A 19994-nucleotide genomic window follows, 5' to 3' on the forward strand; every position below is an offset into this window, starting at 1 on the left:
TGTTAGTTTCTGCTTCACAACAAAATGAATCAGTTATATATATACATATGTTCCCATATCTCTTCCCGCTTGTGTCTCCCTCCCTCCCACCCTCCCTATCCCACCCCTCCAGGTGGTCACAGAGCACAGAGCTGATCTCTGTCCTGGGAGTTTTCATTTCATTTCTCATAATTAATTTCACTGTATTCTAAAAAGTATATCAGCCCACAAAAATTTGAGGGTTAAAGAAACTAATCCTTCACCACGGTTGGACTCAAATTCCTCTCAAAAGCAAATCAACCCCTAATGGGTGTAGGTGAAAATAAGCATGTATCAGGAATTCTATACACCATCTCAAAATACTTTATAAGTAATAGTTAAGAAATGCAAATATTCACAAAATATGAGAATTTTCTAACCAGCTTATCAAAAACAGCATACAATGCACAAAGAGGTAAACACTGCACTTCAAAATACCAGATGTCAAGGACAGAATCTGAAAGTGAAGGTTAAACGTTACCATCAAGGACAAAAGATGGTTTGACAAGGCATAGTTCCTTCTTCATGGCACATAGAAGAAACCACAGCCCTGCGCAACCACTGCCCCGTTGCTGACCATTCCAGGGGTCTCTGGTTGTCAACCATTCCTTAGGTCACTGAACCTCCCTGCTGGAGAGAACATCCAGTGTCTTCTCGTCACCTAGGGTCACTCTACAGGTCAGGAATAAATGGCAAAAGGGGCATCTTTGGCACCCAGCTAAATAACCACGTCATCTGCTTAGTGCACTCCTGTAGTGTTTTCTTTTTTTCTTTTAGATAATAGTTAAATTCAGGTTCAATACAATTTATAGCATTAAAACCAGATTCTTTTTTGAGATAATAAACTAGGTTCTACAGTTTCTCTCTCTGGTAAATTGGTCCTTTAAAGCCGCAAAGTTTATAACAGATCTGCCATGAACACTCTTGTAAACATGAATTTTTTCATATTCAGGTTTTTTTTCGTTGCCTTAATTTTCAGGTAATTATACTCTTTTGTTCCACCCCAAGCAGCACGTTACCTTCCTTGGTATTTATACATCCCAATAATTGCAGATGGTTATCAAAGCCTATCTTTGCTGTCGCTAAGCCCAGATGAACCTATTTAATTCCCTTACGTGTCCTCTTAAGTCAGTCCCTCCAGCCCCCTCAATCATCTCCCTGACTCCTTGTCGGAATGTTTTCCAAGAAAACGTCTACATCTTTCCTGGTCTCGGCCTCCCAGAACAAATGTGGTTTTCAGGTGCCATTTCATCAGGATCACTTCCCTACCCCGGGGTAAATCTCTTGAATTCTTCACATCCCTTTGGTCTTTTTGCCCCTTCCTATATCCAGCATGGGTCCAAGGTATTTTGCTGCCCAAGGCAAAATGAGGCTTCTCTTCTTTTATGCCATGTAATTGGATTTATTTCAGAAAGTTTCACATTCTCTCCTCCACTCTCCCCACTCCTCCTTCTGTTCCTGAATTATAGATACACTGCTAAATTATCTGGCTGCAAAAGACCATCAACAAATCCAAAGTCTTGTAGTATTTGGAAAGGTCAAACGCTCTAGGAAGTGTGGACTCTGATAAGTCATTTCTAAAAGCCTCGGTGTCCTGTCTGTAAAAGTGGGCAATGACAAAAATAAGAAAATGTTTGTAAAAATATGAAAGAATATACAAAATTATTTGTAACAGGGAAGGAATTCTATAAAGTAAGCTTTTTGTTCTTTTTTATAATAATTCAGGCTTTGTTAGAAATAACAAGGTCACAAAATGACTTAGCAAAAGTAAATACTGCATGTGGAAGAAATGCTACCAGTAATCCAGACTTTATGCTTCCTCTCTCAAAAGTCTTCAAAATCATGAAAGGTCTGTTGCTTAAATATTGTCCTGTATATTTAAGGACTATAAATATAGTCCTATCCGGGAAGGGATTTTGTATAAGGATGAACAGTTGGCCTGCTGGACATAAGGACTGCCTCACTGGGAGAAGGGAGAGCATAGAAAGCCCCTCCCACAGGTAGCAGTTCAATTGTTAAAACTTTCCCAAGTGGAGATCTGGGCCTCCGTGCCCGGGAATGCATGCGCTGATGCCACATATCAGACATTTGGATGCATGTTGCTGGGATCAATAGATGCTTTGGGGAAAGACCATAAACTCCTGAGAGTGACTGTCACCAATTAAAGCATAACTGTTCACGCCAGGGAACTCCTTAAGCTGTACACAAAGAGACTCTCATCTTTTACAACCAGAAGGCAAGAAAAATTTAGGATCCAACCCCAGAATTACTTTAAGAGCAGCAGAGCTCCAGGAGAGGTTGTATTCTCAATCTTGACCCATTCATGACTCCAAGGTCAGGGCTCTGATTCTGAAGTAGTGGGAACGTAAGATACGGGGTGAAGATACCTGAGTGGATACATTAAAAAAAATATTAAATCCTAAGATTTTCCTGAGCCTTCTGGGCCTGCAGAAGTGGTCCACTCCTCCCTGTTAAAGGCTAGTGTCAATGCAACTAGTCACTAAACAATCTATGATGAGGAATAGAAGAGAGTTTTGTTCGAGCCAAGTTGAGGACTCTAGCCAGGGAGCCAGAGATTCGAGAAGCATTCGAATTGTGTTCCACTGGACTACAAAGCAGAGGAGGCTTATCTAGGCAAAAACTGCAAAATTGCACAAATTGTTTGTCAAGAATTAGGATTGGAGCTGGCAAGAAGTAAGGGTGCTTGTTAAACAAGGATTGGTCACATAGTGACAAGGGGAGACCTCAAGACCATAAGGTTGCAGCTAGGAGCTGGTAGCAGATAACTGTTTTGAGTACAGCTGGTGGTATCCTTGAATCTGATACAGTTCAGAAAATTCAAGTTCTCAGTGATGCAGAAACATGTCTGAAACCACACCCATAATGGCCACTCGGCTCCATTTTGGATGCCTGAGCCACAGTTACTCCATTTGGTTTGTAAACGATTTTAAATATGTCATCACTAGTGACAGACCTCCCTTTCTTAAAAATTATGAAGGAACTTCTGCCTTACAAGATCTCACACACACACACACACACACAGCATTCTTGATCTACTCCCACTTCCTGGCCACCAGACAATAACTAGGACTAAGTCAAAATAAAATCCTGCTGAAGAAGTATTGGATCTGCTAACAAAGCAAAGAGATTATAGCTTAATATTGCCTCAGGGCCCAAAGATGTACGAGCAGAAACTGGAGGAGTACAAGATGGAATTCCAAGTACCACATCAATAGGAGCAGAACATACAACTGGACTAGAAAGAGTTTCTAGGATGGCAGCACTCTTCTGGGATACACAACTTCACATACCGGCAAGGATCCAGGGAGATAATACTCCTACATTGCTAGGACGGCTCTGGGAAGCTTGGAGAAAGTGATAGCACTCACTAAATGAGTAGAAATGCCACAACTATCATGGTTAATAGTAAAGAAGGGGTCAAAAAACTCAGAGACGTGGGCATGCTAGAGTGGAATATAAATGGTAAAAATGAATGCATAAATGAATAAATATCTTCCCTTACCTTGGAAAGACACATTTATACACTGCTGCCAGAATTTTCTTTCTAAAACTCAAATCTGATCACATGACTCTTCATTCGCACATACCAAACAAAATTTAATTGTTTTAGATTTATTCTTTTTATTTTTATTATCTGTGCCTGGCATGTATTTGCCATATCAAAAAATACTTGTTGAATAAATGAAAGGACCTGCTGAGCTCTCAAGACTCAGTTCCTCCCGCTACCTTCTCTTCTAAATACCTCTCATTTGAAAGGACAGACACGATGTCTTTCTCACCACTCCCCAAATACGACAACCATTCACAGCCTGGGCCTCTATATAAGCTGATCACTCTGCCTCAAATGCTATCTCAACCTTCTTTCATCCATTCACCCAACAAATGTTTACTGAGTGCTACACACACCCTCTCTGCCAATTCCAATTCACTCTTTATGACATCCTCTCTGAGAAGGGATTCCTGTCTTCCCCAAGATAAGCGGGCTTCTCTGGGCCATGGCACCTTGAACCTTCCCCTCTAGACACCTCCCCTTTGAACTGCTATTTGTCAGTTTACATGTCTTTCTCTCCACTTCACTGAGTGCACTCAAAGCAGGAAGACCACCCTCTAGCTCAGACCCCAGTGAACAGGAAGATGTGTTGCGGATACCTATTTCTTTCATCTGCCTGGTCTCATTTTCAACGTTCTTGTAGCAACACTCCTGCTTCTTTGAGGAACTACTGCACTCTCCCCCTGCTCCCCACTCTGTGTGGCTCCAACTTCTAATCCCAGTTCATCAGTCATGGGTATCACACATGCCCTTAGTCACAGAGGTGGGCACGTGACCCAAGCAGGGACCTGTGTGGTCCCTGCACAGGAAGGAGCTCCCTCTTCCCAAGGGGTGGGGGGGTCACTAACTTAAAGCAGCCTGTGGCCATGACCTCCTGCTCTCAACCACATGAAGGAAGCACATCTGAAATAGGGAGAATGTGGCCAACAAGCAGAGAGAAGTAGAGCGGGGATAGCAGACCTAACATTGTTTTAGTCTCTGAAGTCCCTGAGGCCGGATGCACCCCGAGTCATTCAGGTAAATCATCCCAAAAAATTGTTGAATGAACACAAATGAAAATTTTAAATATACGTTCAAAACAGTGTTCATTGTCAAAACTCAAATCAAACATATTAAATTATTCGATAAATTATTATCGAGCCTCTACTGTGGGCTGGGCCTTCTTTTAGATGTTAGGCTGGCACAAGCCACTTACTCTTTTCATAATATAATGCTAATTCGAAATTAGCACTTACCTCCAAAAAAGGAAACAAGCCCTTAGAATTTTATTAAATATTTGTATTTTAGAGTGATAAGCCCAGTCTTTTTTATTGTATCTATTCTTGGTTATTGGGATAATTTATGTTCTAATGTGAAAGCAGATAATAGCCCTCCAAAATGGTATAGATATTGGATCAGTCATGCAAAAGTCAGCTAAACAGTAAACATAATATATCAAATGAGGTCAGGAATAAAAATGTATATTTTACCCACAATTGTATATATTTACCCACAAGAATTAAGATGGATTTGATTCTCAATAAGGCAAGAATGATAATGTAAGAATCGTATTACTTGTTAATGATCTAACTAACTTGCCACCTAAAGGCGCTGACACATTTCCCCTGAAATAGAGTAGCATGGAGTGGAGGTACCAGATGGCACACTCAAGAGGTCAGTGTTCTCTTGGAAAGCATGCAGCCTGAAACTTAACATCCCTAAAGATGTGATCTACCCCAAACAGAATACAGGATTCCTACCACCTGGTACTGTGAATCCTGACTGTAGAATTTTGGCATTCAAGGATTAAATACATGAGGCATAAACTCTTAGAGAAAAACTCAAATCAGTGACATGTATTTTTCCCAAGGCACCAAATAACAAGGCTGGTAATTTCAAGCAAATCTCTTAGCTAGACCTATGTGTGTTTCCCAAATCTGGCTATGTCTCAGAATCACAGCTTTTTAAAACTAAAGCTATCTGGGTACTTACCTACCAGTCAGATTCTGAATCAATGGATCTAAGATAAAGCCTGAGCACCAGTATTTTTTTTTCAGTTCCCAAGATCAAACTGATGTAAAGCCAGATTTGAGATCCAGGAAACAGCCCAGCACTCCTATCTGAATAAATCTTTCTTTTTCTCTACCAGTCATCGTGCACACTCAACTTTTTTTGATGTCCGTTAAGTAAGATATAAAATTTCAGCTAATATTGAAGAGATGGTTAACTTGCGTCATGAAGCTATACTTAGGAAATGTGATGTTTTTCCATATCCAAGAATTGGGGAATTCATGAAGATCTTAGAACACAACCCTCCTGAATATCAAGAGTCTACTATATCTTATAAATTTTAAGACTGCAATGGCAGCTACATTATATTTAAAAATCTTGAATTTTAGAACTCACATAGACTTGGGAACTCATTCAGTCTAACTTCCTCATTTTACAGAAGAGAAATCAGAGCTATTGATGTTAATGTACTAACATCATTAATGGATTTCATTCAGATGGCAGATGAACTCTGAAATGTATATTTTAGTGTAAATTTTTCAAATTCTTCTTTGGTGAACACAGCAATGTCCTAAATCACAAAAGCCTTCCAAAATACTGAAACTGATCTGTGGAGCCCATTGTGCCATTGGGTCAGTAAATAAATTGGGAGCTGATTCCATCTGTAAAAGCCTCTCAGTTGGCAACCATGACTACCTTCCACCTATTAAAATGGTCAGTTGACCTGATCATTTATAAAGGCTCTAATCTGAAAAACAAGGAAATTTCTATAAATCAAGTTGAAAAAAATGTTGACAGAGTATTGTGTTCTAAGATGGAGCATATTCTAAAATGGGGTGGATCATAACATAGGTTTGTGGCTCAGGGTTACCTCCAGGAAACACTCAAGGCTTCTGAAGTTTGATTAGTGAATCTAAGCAGAATATGTAACTTTCTAATCATAACAAACATAATGTTCAAAAAGAATACTACTTATTGGTTTTCAAGAGAATTCTACCTCAAGTGAAACTGATACAACATTTCTTGTAGACATGCACAAATTGTATACAGTGCCAGCTTTTATAACACTGAGAATAAATACACTACAAAGTTCTCAAAAGTTATCTTCAGATGTTTAATACCTGTATAATTGAGGAGACTTGTGGCTCTAGGTGCCTTATAGTATGTCACCATTTTATATAGCAACACTCCAAAGAAATCTGTCAAGTTTCGACTAAGTTTGTACAAGGCAAGACTCAGTGTGAAACCTATCTCAGATCACTTCAGACATTTTTAGCATACATATGAAGCTGGCCAGAGACAGAATGCCCACACCAGACCTACAGCATCTACCATCTGTAGCATATGTCATTGGTCAACTGTGCTTCAGACCGTGGGGGAAATATTCCTGAGATGTCGGTGATTTTCTAATTTGTAACAAACAGAGACATAGAAACAGGCCCAAAAGGGTCAGAACTTGAAGGGGGATTATTTCTTTTGTTCATTAATTTGTTTATGCAATAATCCCATATTAAGCACATTCATTACAAATACAAACTAGCAACTTAGATCTGGAACTTTCCATTGATAAGTTAACAGGTTATATAGTATAACCTTGTCTGTTTGAGATTTACTGAACTGGAAAAAGAAAATTTATTATTTCAGTGTAAAAATTGACTTAGAGAAAGAAAAATACATATTCTCAACGAGTTATTCATACTGTAGAAATTATTGAAACTGTTATTTAGGAACTATCACAAGACTGTGCTCTAAGATTTTCCCAATAAGGAAAATAAATCCTCCCCTGAGTCTCAAATCAAAACCAATAAGTTCAAGTACAAAGTCAACAAGTAAGGTCATCCCATCTGTGAAGATTTCTTTAAATAGTGACATAATACAAGGTGGATCCCTCCTATTACTTATTTAGTAATTTCATCTTAGCACATCTGAAATTTTAAGAAATAGTAATTTTTTTCTATGCCATCAAGTTTACTGGTTATTCATACATGAATAATATCAGAGGTAACAGATGCTACATTTAGGAAAAACAATGTCACATGCTATACCAGGAAGTTTTTAAAAGAAAAGAATGGTTTGGAAAAAATAGAACTCAACATCACATTAAAGAAATTTTTATTCTAAATATATTAGAGGAAGTATTTGGAGGGCATGGGCTCATATTTCTAGTTCAGAACTTCCTTTCAACTCTTTCTGCTCAGTCAACAAGTTTCTCATTCCAAAAACACGTCTAACCTCACCTAGGCTGTATAATTTTTCTAAAAGCACTCAGTTCTCAAAATGGCCAGTGTCCCAAACCTTTCTATTTGAAAAAAAAGGGCAAAAGACAAAGAAGAACTCAATCTAATCATCTGAATTTCTCTTTTTTCCTATCCAAGAATGAGAAGTATTTCAAAGTAAAAGGTTAGTGACATGTAGAAAAATCCTTGTGCCATAATGCACAGTATAGAAAATACTTAGGACACTTATAATACAATATTGTGTTACCATAAAATGTTTTATTTAAGTCCCTCATCTTTCTCAAAAATAAAAAAGCTTGGAAGAACCCAACAGAAAAAGACATCTTAACATCTTAACACTGATTAAGAAATGAAATTATAAAATAAAAACTTAAGTATTGAGGAGAAAGCAAATATTCTAAAAACATAATTGAGAGTGAAATTTATCTGTGATCATCCTGAGAGGTAGGGATAAAATAAGAAACACAATCACCTATGTTGACCCTTTGAATGTAGAAGTGGAAGCACATCAATTTCTTGACTAAAATAGTATTATTAATATCATCTAGGATTTTATACTGTGTGGCTCAATAGCTAATGTTCTTGACAATGGTTTTCCAAAAAATACAGAAGTCCTCTTTAAATGACTCTTTCTTATATAACCCCCAGCTTTCCAGAGAACACATCCTGGAGATAAAAATAGCGTCATGAGAAGAGTATTCTCCAATTCTATGCCAATTGAGAAAGTGCAACCCATGGTAAATTCCTCAACAAATGAAAAGTCCCCAGGAAGGGCCTTCTTGGCTACAATTTGCCATCCACAATTTTCTTTCTCTCCTGTTCTATAGTGACAGCTCTGTCACTGCTGAGGCCAAAAATGGTGGCTACATCACTGTAGCTCACAGAAGTGGCCATCACCAATGGTTAGCAAGGACATTAACGTTGTTGCTAAGAGTTGATGTCTGTCCTGAGACTGCCACCTTCCATTTGAATACACTAAGCTTGACTTTACCTTAGGGGCTTGCCCTAGCTATTCCTCTGCCTGGGAAGCTTTTTCCTCATGTCTTCATGTGGCTAACTCCCTCAGGAGCCCGTGTCTCTCCTCAGATAGCCTATGTTTCCCTGAACATGCTACCTAAAGTTATCATTATCCCCTAGTCCCTCTCTATCCCATAATCCTGTTTTATTTTGGACTTGGACCTAGTCACCAAAACAATCAATCACTCCTTCTTTCTGATTCTTCCTAGAGGACCAAAAAACAAAACCAATCAAATCAAAACAAACAAACAACAAGAAAAACACTTAAAGTTGGCCAAGTTAATGGGCAGATAGTGGGATGAGTTCCTCAAAGTTGTGCAGCATCAAATAAATAAAAGGCAGTCAGTGCCCTCCTTCTATCTGGTTTTGAAATTCAGGTTTACTTCCAATGGGTCCTGATTAGACCTTGTGCAGCAATATAGCAAAATGTTAAAAGGTAGCAAATATATTTCAGGAGGTTTTTCCCAAATTAAATATCTGCACAAGGGGCTTCCCTGGTGGTCCAGTGGTAAAGAATCTGCCTTGCAATGCAAGGGATGCAGGTTCGATCCCTGGTCAGGGAACTAAGACCCCACACATCACGGGGTAACTAAGCCTGCAGTGCCTCAACTACTGAGCTCACACACCTCAACTAGAGAGCCCACGTGCCGCAAACTACAGAGCCCACACGCTCTGGAACCCGTGCACCACAACTAGAGAGAAGCCCACACACCACAACGAAGAGCCCACGCGTCCCAACGAAAGATCCCACAGGCCTCAATGAAGATCCCACGTGCCGCAACTAAGAGCCAACGCAAGCCAAAAATAAATAAATAACTAAAACAAATAAATAATAAATCTTACCCAAAAAATCTGCGCAAATTAATAAGGTTAATGTACTACTAACCTCAAATTTTCCATTTGTCCCCAAAGTACGGTCAATTAAACATACTTTTTTAAAAGAAAAAGTGCTGATCTCTAGAACAGAGGTGTTGGCACATGTGGTACAAATAGGAAGAATTTCGACTGAAACAAATACATCTCTGAGAAACAGGCACTCTAAAACTTAGAGCAGTGAGGAATCCAGAAAGTTTGGTTAGGTGTGAGAGGAAGTTCTTTACTTAATGGCAAGCCAGAGCATGTGAAGATGGCAGAACTATTTCGTAAGATTACACAGTGGCTCCTTACAAACTGAAAGGATTATTTAGCCATAATCTCCGTACTTCCCAAAACAATGACACTGTGATTACAGCGCATGCCCAACACCGATAAGAATATTTTTATTACTCACCAAGCTGACCTCAAAAAGGTTCAGGATTCGTTTGCAGAATTTAAGACAAGATTTAAATAAGTAAATAAGTATTTGTTTAGGTTGTCCTTTTTGAATGTTGGCATGAAATTGAGGCTGGTTATGAAATGTTAATATGCTGACTGCCATGGTGTTACCTGAACTGGATGACCTGGCATTGCTATTGAAGTCTCAAGGCCACAACAAGGTATATTAAACTTTGGGAAATACAGCCACAGGACACACCAGCAGAACTTGCAAAACTCTGCTGTGATATCGCAAGGACTGTTTAGTTAGTATTTACAGTTGATGTTTCCCAGCCAAGTCTCTCAGTACAAAAAAGTAGACTTGGCATTGCAAGGACTCATCTACCCTCTCAGACTTCCAGCACCAAGTATTCACGAGACTTCATGACAGTAAACTTAATTTTTTTCCATTAATGTCTGTTACAAAATTGGTGAGTGACTTGAGGAAAATATTTTGACCAAATCTAAAGATCATAAACAAAAAAGAGTTGGTGGGGGGGGATTCAAATTACACTTTTTCCTATTTCCTAAATACAAATTTGTCCTGAGAAGTAGAATCAAACATCTTTAGTTTAAAAATAAAAACTAGGTTTAAAAAAAAAAAGAAAGATATACCATGCTCTTTGATAGAAAGGCAAAAGTATCAACTTGGATTTTTCCTAAATTAGTATGTAAATTTAGCTTAATTCTAATAATCATGCACATGGATTTTTAAAATTAGATAAACTAAATGAAAAAGAAAATAAAAAATTAGAAATAAAACAACAAAAACAACCACAAAATTTGATGAAATAACAATAGAATATTTCTATATGGTAAAAAAATATATGTGTGTATATATATATATATATAAAATCAAGTCAAAATGCTAAAAACAAACTGGAAATATTATTTGCAATTCATGTACACAATGGGGAAAGGACAGTCTCTTTAACAAATTGTGTTGGGGAAACTGGACAGCCACATGCAAAGGAATGTAACTGGACCACTATCTTACATTATACACAAAAATTAACTGAAAACGGATTAAAAACTTGAACCTAAGACCTGTATCCATAAAACTTGTAAAAGAAAACATAGTCGGTAAGCTCCTTGACACAGGTTTGGATGATGATTTTCTGAATCTGACACCAAAAGCTAAAGCAACCAAAGCAGAAACAAACAAGGGGGACTATATCAAGCTAAAGAGCTTTGGCACGGCAAAGGAAACCACCAACAAAATGAAAAGGCAACCTACTGAACAAATGAATGTATTTGCAATTCATATATCCGATAAGGGGTTAATATCCAAAATATATAAAGAACTCATACAACTTTATAGGAAAAACAATTTTTTAAAGAGCAGAAGATGTGAAAAGACATTTTTCCAAAGAAGACATACAGATGGCCAACAGGCACATGAAAACATGTTCATCATTAATCATCAGGGAGATGCAAATCAAAACCACAATGCAATATCACCTCACACCTGTTAGAATGGATATTATATCAAAGAGACAATAAATAACATGTTGGTGAGAATGTGGAGAAAAAGGGACTCTTGTGCACTACTGATGGGAAAGTAAATTGGTGCAGCTGCAGTGGAAAACTGTATGAAGTCTCCTTAAAAAATTAAAAATAGATCTACTGTATGATCCAGCAATTCCACTTCTGGGTATTTATCTGAAGAAAATGAAAAGACTAACTCAAAAAGATATATGTACCCTTGTGTTTATTGCAGCATTACTTACAATAGCCAAGATAACCTAAGTGTCCATCAAATGGATAACTGGATAAATAAAATGTGAGATATAAAATATATATATACACACACACACATCACACATGCGTGCGCATGCACACACGTGCACACAATGGAATATTACTCAGCCATAAAAAAGAAGGAAATCTTGCCATTTGCAACAACATGTATGAACCTTGAGGGCATTATACTAAGTGAAAGAAGTCATTCAGAAAATAGAAATACCATATGATTTCTTGTATATGTGTAATCCAAAAACAAAACAAACAAACAAAAAACCCCCACAAAAAACAAACTCATAAATGCAAAGGACAGATTGGTGGTTGCAAGAGCAGGAACAGGGGATGGGGAATGGGTGAAATGAGTGAAGGGGTCATTAAGTAATTTTTTATAAAAAGAAAAGTGGCATTCTTGGAATAGGCTGCATACTCACAAGAAGCAGAGAGATAAAAACACTAGATATACTTATTTATTGTGTGATGTGATACAAAATGGTTTGTGGAAAATGCTTTTGAGACACCATACCTATGGTGGTAAGGAACTAATTTTGGATCTAATCATCATTCTTTAGAAAAGACTGTAATCCAAGTTAGAGTTAAATAAATAAGTAACCTTAAAACAAAACTTTTTAAAACTCAGTACGGAAACTTACGTTATAACACAACACAACTGAGATTTTATGGATGTGGGTGGTTAAACATGTGGGCCACTGAAAATTTAGTTAATCTGAAAACTTTCAGAATATATTTCCTTATATGTATTTGTCCATAGTAGGGTTAAAGCTTTTAATCTGCAGTCTGTCTAGTGATCAGAGAGGTAATAGTTAAGGAAAAAAAAGAAAGAAAGAAAATGCCCAAAACAAACTGAGAATAATATTTGCAATTCATGTCAAAAAAAAGTCTAATTTCTCTAATACCAGGAGCTTCTAACTATCAATAAGAAAAGACCAACAAAAAGCAAGCAAAGTTTAGAAGCAGATTAGTCACTGAAGAATAAATACAAATGTCTCCTAAAAATATGAAAAGATCTTCAATAAAGAGTAATTTTAAAATGCTGAACTCTACTGAAATTCCATTTTTCACCCACCAGATTAGCAAAGTTCAAAAAGTTTGATGAGGTACAGTGATGGCAAGTATATAGTGAACCAGGAATTAAATTGCTGCTGGTGTGTAAATGAGTCCAAACTTCATGGAAAGCAATTGGCAATATCTATCAAAATTTACATGCACATACTTATGGAAATTCCGCCTCTAGGAATTCATCCAGTGGAAATACTTGCATATGTGCAAAACAATATTTACATAAAGATCTTCAGTGTAACATAGTTTGTATTAGCAAAAGTTTGGAAATTGCCATCAGTAGGGCATTGCTTAAATAAGTGACAAGTCATCTAAACCATGGCAGCACTCTTGCTTTTCTATATGATGATCGTTCTCCAACATCTGTTTGGCTAACAGGCCGTACTTCGCTAATCCTCTCCCCAGCCCTAGGAGATTAGTCTTGAAGTGTGCAAATCGATCATGGTCATTCCATTCTCCCTGTTGGAATACAATAAAACCTCCAGACCACTGTCTCTGGAGGAAACCAGTGGCTGGGGGATAGGAACTGAAAGGAGATTTACTTTTCTCTAAATGCCTCTTTGAACTTTCTGAATTTTTCAACAAGGACAAGTATGTATGAAAAAAAATACATAAAATTTGTAAATAACGTCATCTTCCATTTCTAATTAAGAAAACTGAGGCCTAAAAATTATATTTTTGAAGGTTTTGAAAGTAGCAGCAGAAATGAAGCCTAAGTCTATGTACTCTAGCTGTAAAGTGAGTCCCAGCAAGGCCCAGCCTATCTGGATATAAGGTCTGTTGTTATTTGCTTTAATATCATCTCTTTTCCCTGGTGAATATGCAGAACGGTTTAAAAACTGATAACCGTAAATTCAGGCAAAAGAGTTCAAATTCTGTCTCTGCCACTCCTTGAGAGCTATATGAGTTTAAACAGGTAATGTACTTATTTGCACCTCAGCTTATTCATCATCAAACAAGATAACAATGAAACCGCAGGGCTGTGAGTATTCAGTTACAGTTGACCCTTGAGCAACACAGGTTTGAACTGCAGGGGTCCATTTGTACGCGGATTTTTTTCAATAAACACGACAGTACTACTTACCCCTCCTTGGCTGAGTCTCCGCACGCAGAATCGTGGATGCGCCCACCTTGGGACTTAAGTAGCAGTGGCTTTTGATATCCATCGCGGGTCCTGGAACCAATCCCCCAAGATACCAAGGAAGGACTGTGGTTTAAATGAGATAAATTAGAAAAAGCTGTTAGCCTTGTGCTGGGCTTTAATGAGTGCTCTAGTGGACATTGGTTGTTGTAATGTGCTCACTTAGTGAAAGTAGATTCAAATGAAGTTTTGGTTCAATATTTTGGGAATTTCTCAGCACTCATTAAAATAATCTGAAATACCGCATCAGGGATCGTAAAACTAAGATTGGGATAACTCCTTTTAAATCAGCTAAAAGAGTATTCTGAGGAGTATTTCTCACACTTAAGCTTTGCCTGAACATTGGAATCACCTGAAGAGTTTTTTAAACTACTGATGCGTGAGTCCCACCTTCAGCGACTCTAATTTAATTGGTTTGGGCTGCAGTCTGGGCAGCAGAATTTTTAAAGAATTTTTAAAGGTCTAATGTGCAGCCAAGGTTGAGAACCACTGGCACAGACTCTTCATAAATCATCTGTTCTTAAGTTATAGCTATTCTCATGGTGTTGGTAGAGGTTTGAGGGCTTATATATTTCCCTCAAAGATTACAAGTTTCATCAGGACAAGAATTATCTCTTTCTTTTTCTTTTCAACCTCTGCTTTCTATTTTTCCTTTCATCTCATTAACTGCCCAGGTGAATCTTTATCTTCTTCTGTTGATTGATTGGCTATTAAAGATTGCAAACTCTGACAGCAGCTGGAAGCCTCCCTCCTTAAGAGTTTTCCTCAGGCTCTTTTCTGGGGCTAATGGCGGACTCCGGGAGGACTTATGCCAAGGAGTACTTCCCAGAACTTCCACTGCCAGTGTCCTTGTCCCTGCGGTGAGCCACCACCACCCTCCGCCTCTGCAGCAGACCCTCCAACACTAGTAGGAGAGGCCCTTTAATCATCAGCACAATGTATGGCACATGCAGAAATCGTTTAGACAAAAAAGTGTTTCAAGAGAGATTCCAGGAGAGGGGGAAGATGGTGGAGGAGTAAGACCCGGAGATCACCTTCCTCCCCACAGATACGTTAGAAATCAATCTACACGTGGAACAATTCCTACAGAACACCTACTGAACGCTGGCAGAAGACCTCAGACCTCCCAAAAGGCAAGAAACTCCCCACACACCTGGGTAGGGCAAAAGAAAAAAGAATAAACAGAGACAAAAGGATAGGAACGGGACCCGCACCAGTGGGAGGGAGCTGTGAAAGAGGAAAGCTTTCCACACACTAGGAAGCCCCTTCGCGGGCGGAGACTGCGGGTGGCGGAGGGGGAAAGCTTCGGAGCCACTGAGGAGAGCACAGCAACAGGGGTGCAGAGAGCAAAGCGGGGAGAATCCCACACAGAGGATCTGTACCACCAGCACTCACCTGCCCGAGAGGCTTGTCTGCTCACCCGCCGGGGCGGGCGGGGCTGGGAGCTGAGGCTCCGGCTTCGGTCGGAGCGCAGGGAGAGGACTGGGGCTGGCGGCGTGAACACAGCCTGAAGGGGGCTAGTGCGCCACAGCTAGCCGGGAGGGAGTCCGGGAAAAGTCTGGAGCTGCCAAAGAGGCAAGAGACTTTTTCTTCCCTCTTTGTTTCCTGGTGCGCGAGTAGACGGGATTAAGAGCGCTGCTTAAAGGAGCTCCAGAGACGGGCACGAGCCGCGGCTAAAAGCGCGGACCCCAGAGACGGGCAGGTGACGCTGAGCCTGCTGCTGCCACCGCCAAAAAGCCTGTGTGCGAGCACAGGTCACTATCCACACCCTCCTTCCGGGGTGCCTCTGCAGCCCGCCACTGCCAGGGTCCCGGGATCCAGGAACAACTTCCCCGGAAGAACGCACGGCGCGCCTCAGGCTGGTACAACGTCACGCCGGCCTCTGCCGCCGCAGGCCCGCCCCGCACTGCGTACCCATCCCTCCCCGCGCCCTAGAGTGAGCCAGAGCCCCCGAATCAGCGGCTCCTTTAACCCCGTCCTGTCTGACTGAGGAACAGACGCCCTCCGGCGACCTACACGCAGAGGCGGGGCCAAATCCAAAGCTGAGCACCGGGAGCTGTACGAACAAAGAAGAGAAAGGGAAACGTCTCCCAGCAGCCTCAGGAGCAGCGGATTAAACCTCCACAATCAACTTGATGTACCCTGCATCTGTGGAATACCTGAATAGATAACGAATCATCCCAAATTGAGGAGGCTGAGCCGTGTGGATGAAAGGCTCTTGGTGCTGCAGCCAGGAGTCAGTGCTGTGCCTCTGAGGTGGGAGAGCCAACTTCAGGACACTGGTCCACAAGAGACCTCCCAGCTCCACGTAATATCAAATGGCGAAAATCTCCCAGAGATCTCCATCTCAACACCAACACCCAGCTTCGCTCAACGACCAGCAAGCTACAGTGCTGAACACCCTATGCCAAACAACTAGCAAGACAGGAACACAACTCCACCCATTAGCAGAGAGGCTGCCTAAAATCATAATAAGTCCACAGACACCCCAAAACACACCACCAGACGTGGACCTGCCCACAGAAAGACAAGATCCAGCCTCATCCACCAGAACACAGGCACTAGTCCCCTCCACCAGGAAGCCTACAAAACCCACTGAACCAACCTTAGCCACTGGCATCAGACACCAAAAACAACGGGAACTACGAACCTGCAGCCTGCAAAAAGGAGACCCCAAACACAGTAAGATAAGCAAAATGAGAAGACAGAAAAACACACAGCAGATGAAGGAACAAGATAAAAACCCACCAGACCTAACGAACAGAAAATAGGCAGTCTACCTGAAAAAGAATTCAGAATAATGATAGTAAAGATCCAAAATCTTGGAAATACAATAGACAAAATGCAAGAAACATTTAACAAGGACCTAGAAGAACTAAAGATGAAACAAACAATGATGAACAACACAATAAGTGAGATGCAAAATACTCTAGACGGGATCAATAGCAGAATAACTGAGGCAGAAGAACGGATAAGTGACCTGCAAGATAAAATAGTGGAAATAACTACTGCAGAGCAGAATAAAGAAAAAAGAATGAAAAGAACTGAGGACAGTCTCAGAGACCTTTGGGACAACATTAAACGCACCAACATTCGAATTATAGGGGTTCCAGAAGAAGAAGAGAAAAAAAAAGGGACTGAGAAAATATTTGAAGAGATTATAGTTGAAAACTTCCCTAATATGGGAAAGAAAATAGTTAATCAAGTCCAGGACACACAGAGAGTCCCATACAGGATAAATGCAAGGAGAAACACGCCAAGACACATATTAATCAAACTGTCAAAAATTAAATACAAAGAAAACATATTAAAAGCAGCAAGGGAAAAACAACAAATAACACACAAGGGAATCCCCATGAGGTTAACAGCTGATCTTTCAGCAGAAACTCTGCAAGCCAGAAGGGAGTGGCAGGGCATATTTAAAGTGATGAAGGAGAAAAACCTACAACCAAGATTACTCTACCCAGCAAGGATCTCATTCAGATTTGATGGAGAAATTAAAACCTTTACAGACAAGCAAAAGCTGACAGAGTTCAGCACCACCAAACCAGCTTTACAACAAATGCTAAAGGATCTTCTCTAGGCAAGAAACACAAGAGAAGGAAAAGACCTATAATAATAAACCCAAAACAATTAAGAAAATGGGAATAGGAACATACATATCGATAATTACCTTAAATGTAAATGGATTAAATGCTCCCACCAAAAGACACAGACTGGCTGAATGGATAGAAAAACAAGACCCATATATATGCTGTCTACAAGAAACCCACTTCAGACCTAGAGACACATACAGACTGAAAGTGAGGGGATGGAAAAAAATATTCCATGCAAATGGAAACCAAAAGAAAGCTGGAGCAGCAATTCTCATATCAGACAAAATAGACTTTAAAATAAAGACTATTAGAAGGGACAAAGAAGGACACTACATAATGATCAAGGGATCGATCCAACAAGAAGACATAACAATTGTAAATATTTATGCACCCAACATAGGAGCACCTCAATACATAAGGCAAATACTAACAGCCATAAAAGGGGAAATCCACAGTAACATATTCATAGTAGGGGACTTTAACACCCCACTTTCACCAATGGACAGATCATCCAAAATGAAAATAAATAAGGAAACACAAGCTTTAAATGATACATTAAACAAGATGGACTTAATTGATATTTATAGGACATTCCATCCAAAAACAACAGAATACACATTTTTCTCAAGTGCTCATGGAACATTCTCCAGATAGATCATATCTTGGGTCACAAATCAAGTCTTGGTAAATTTAAGAAAATTGAAATTGTATCAAGTATCTTTTCCGACCACAACATTATGAGACTAGATATCAATTACAGGAAAAGATCTGTAAAAAATAGAAACACATGGAGGCTAAACAATACACTACTTAATAACGAAGTGATCACTGAAGAAATCAAAGAGGAAATAAAAAAATACCTAGAAACAAATGACAATGGAGACACGACAACCCAAGACCTATGGGATGCAGCAAAAGCAGTTCTAAGACGGAAGTTTCTAGCAATACAGTCCTACCTTAAGAAACAGGAAACGTTCGAATAAACAACCTAACCTTGCACCTAAAGCAATTAGAGAAAGAAGAACAAAAAAACCCCAAAGTTAGCAGAAGGAAAGAAATCATAAAGATCAGATCAGAAATAAATGAAAAAGAAATGAAGGAAACAATAGCAAAGGTCAATAAAACTAAAAGCTGGTTCTTTGAGAAGATAAACAAAATTGATAAACCATTAGCCAGACTCATCAAGAAAAAAAGGGAGAAGACTCAAATCAATAGAATTAGAAATGAAAACAGAGAACTAACAACTGACACTGCAGAAATACAAAAGATCATGAGAGATCATTACAAGCAACTCTATGCCAAAAAAGTGGACAACCTGGAAGAAATGGACAAATTCTTAGAAATGCACAACCTGCCGAGACTGAATCAGGAAGAAATAGAAAATATAAACAGCCCAATCACAAGCACTGAAATTGAAACTGTGATTAAAAATCTTCCAACAAACAAAAGCCCAGGACCAGATGGCTTCATAGGCAAATTCTATCAAACATTTAGAGAAGAGCTAACACCTATCCTTCTCAAACTCTTCCAAAATATAGCAGAGGGAGGAAAACTCCCAAACTCATTCTATGAGGCCACCATCGCCCTGATACCAAAACCAGACAAGGATGGCACAAAGAAAGAAAACTACAGGCCAGTATCACTGCTGAACATAGATGCAAAAATCCTCAACAAAATACTAGCAAACAGAATCCAACAGCACATTAAAAGGATCATACACCATGATCAAGTGGGGTTTATTCCAGGAATACAAGGATTCTTCAATATACGCAAATCAATCAATGTGATACACCATATTAACAAATTGAAGGAGAAAAACCATATGGTCATCTCAATAGATGCAGAGAAATCTTTCAACAAAATTCAACACCCATTTATGATAAAAACTCTCCAGAAAGTAGGCATAGAGGGAACTTTCCTCAACATAATAAAGGCCATATATGACAAACCCACATCCAACATCATCCTCAATGGTGAAAAACTGAAAGCATTTCCACTAAGATCAGGAACAAGACAAGGTTGCCCATGCTCACCACTCTTATTCAACATAATTTTGGAAGTTTTAGCCACAGCAATCAGAGAATAAAAGGAAATAAAAGGAATCCAAATCAGAAAAGAAGTAAAGCTGTTACTGTTTGCAGATGACATGATACTATACATAGAGAATCCTAAAGATGCTACCAGAAAACTACTAGAGTTAATCAATGAATTTGGTAAAGTAGCAGGATACAAAATTAATACACAGAAATCTCTGGCATTCCCATACACTAATGAAAAATCTGAAAGTGAAATCAAGAAAACACTCCCATTTA

The sequence above is a fragment of the Orcinus orca genome, chromosome 18 (genome assembly GCF_937001465.1).
Source record: "Orcinus orca chromosome 18, mOrcOrc1.1, whole genome shotgun sequence".
Lineage (NCBI taxonomy): Eukaryota > Metazoa > Chordata > Mammalia > Artiodactyla > Delphinidae > Orcinus > Orcinus orca.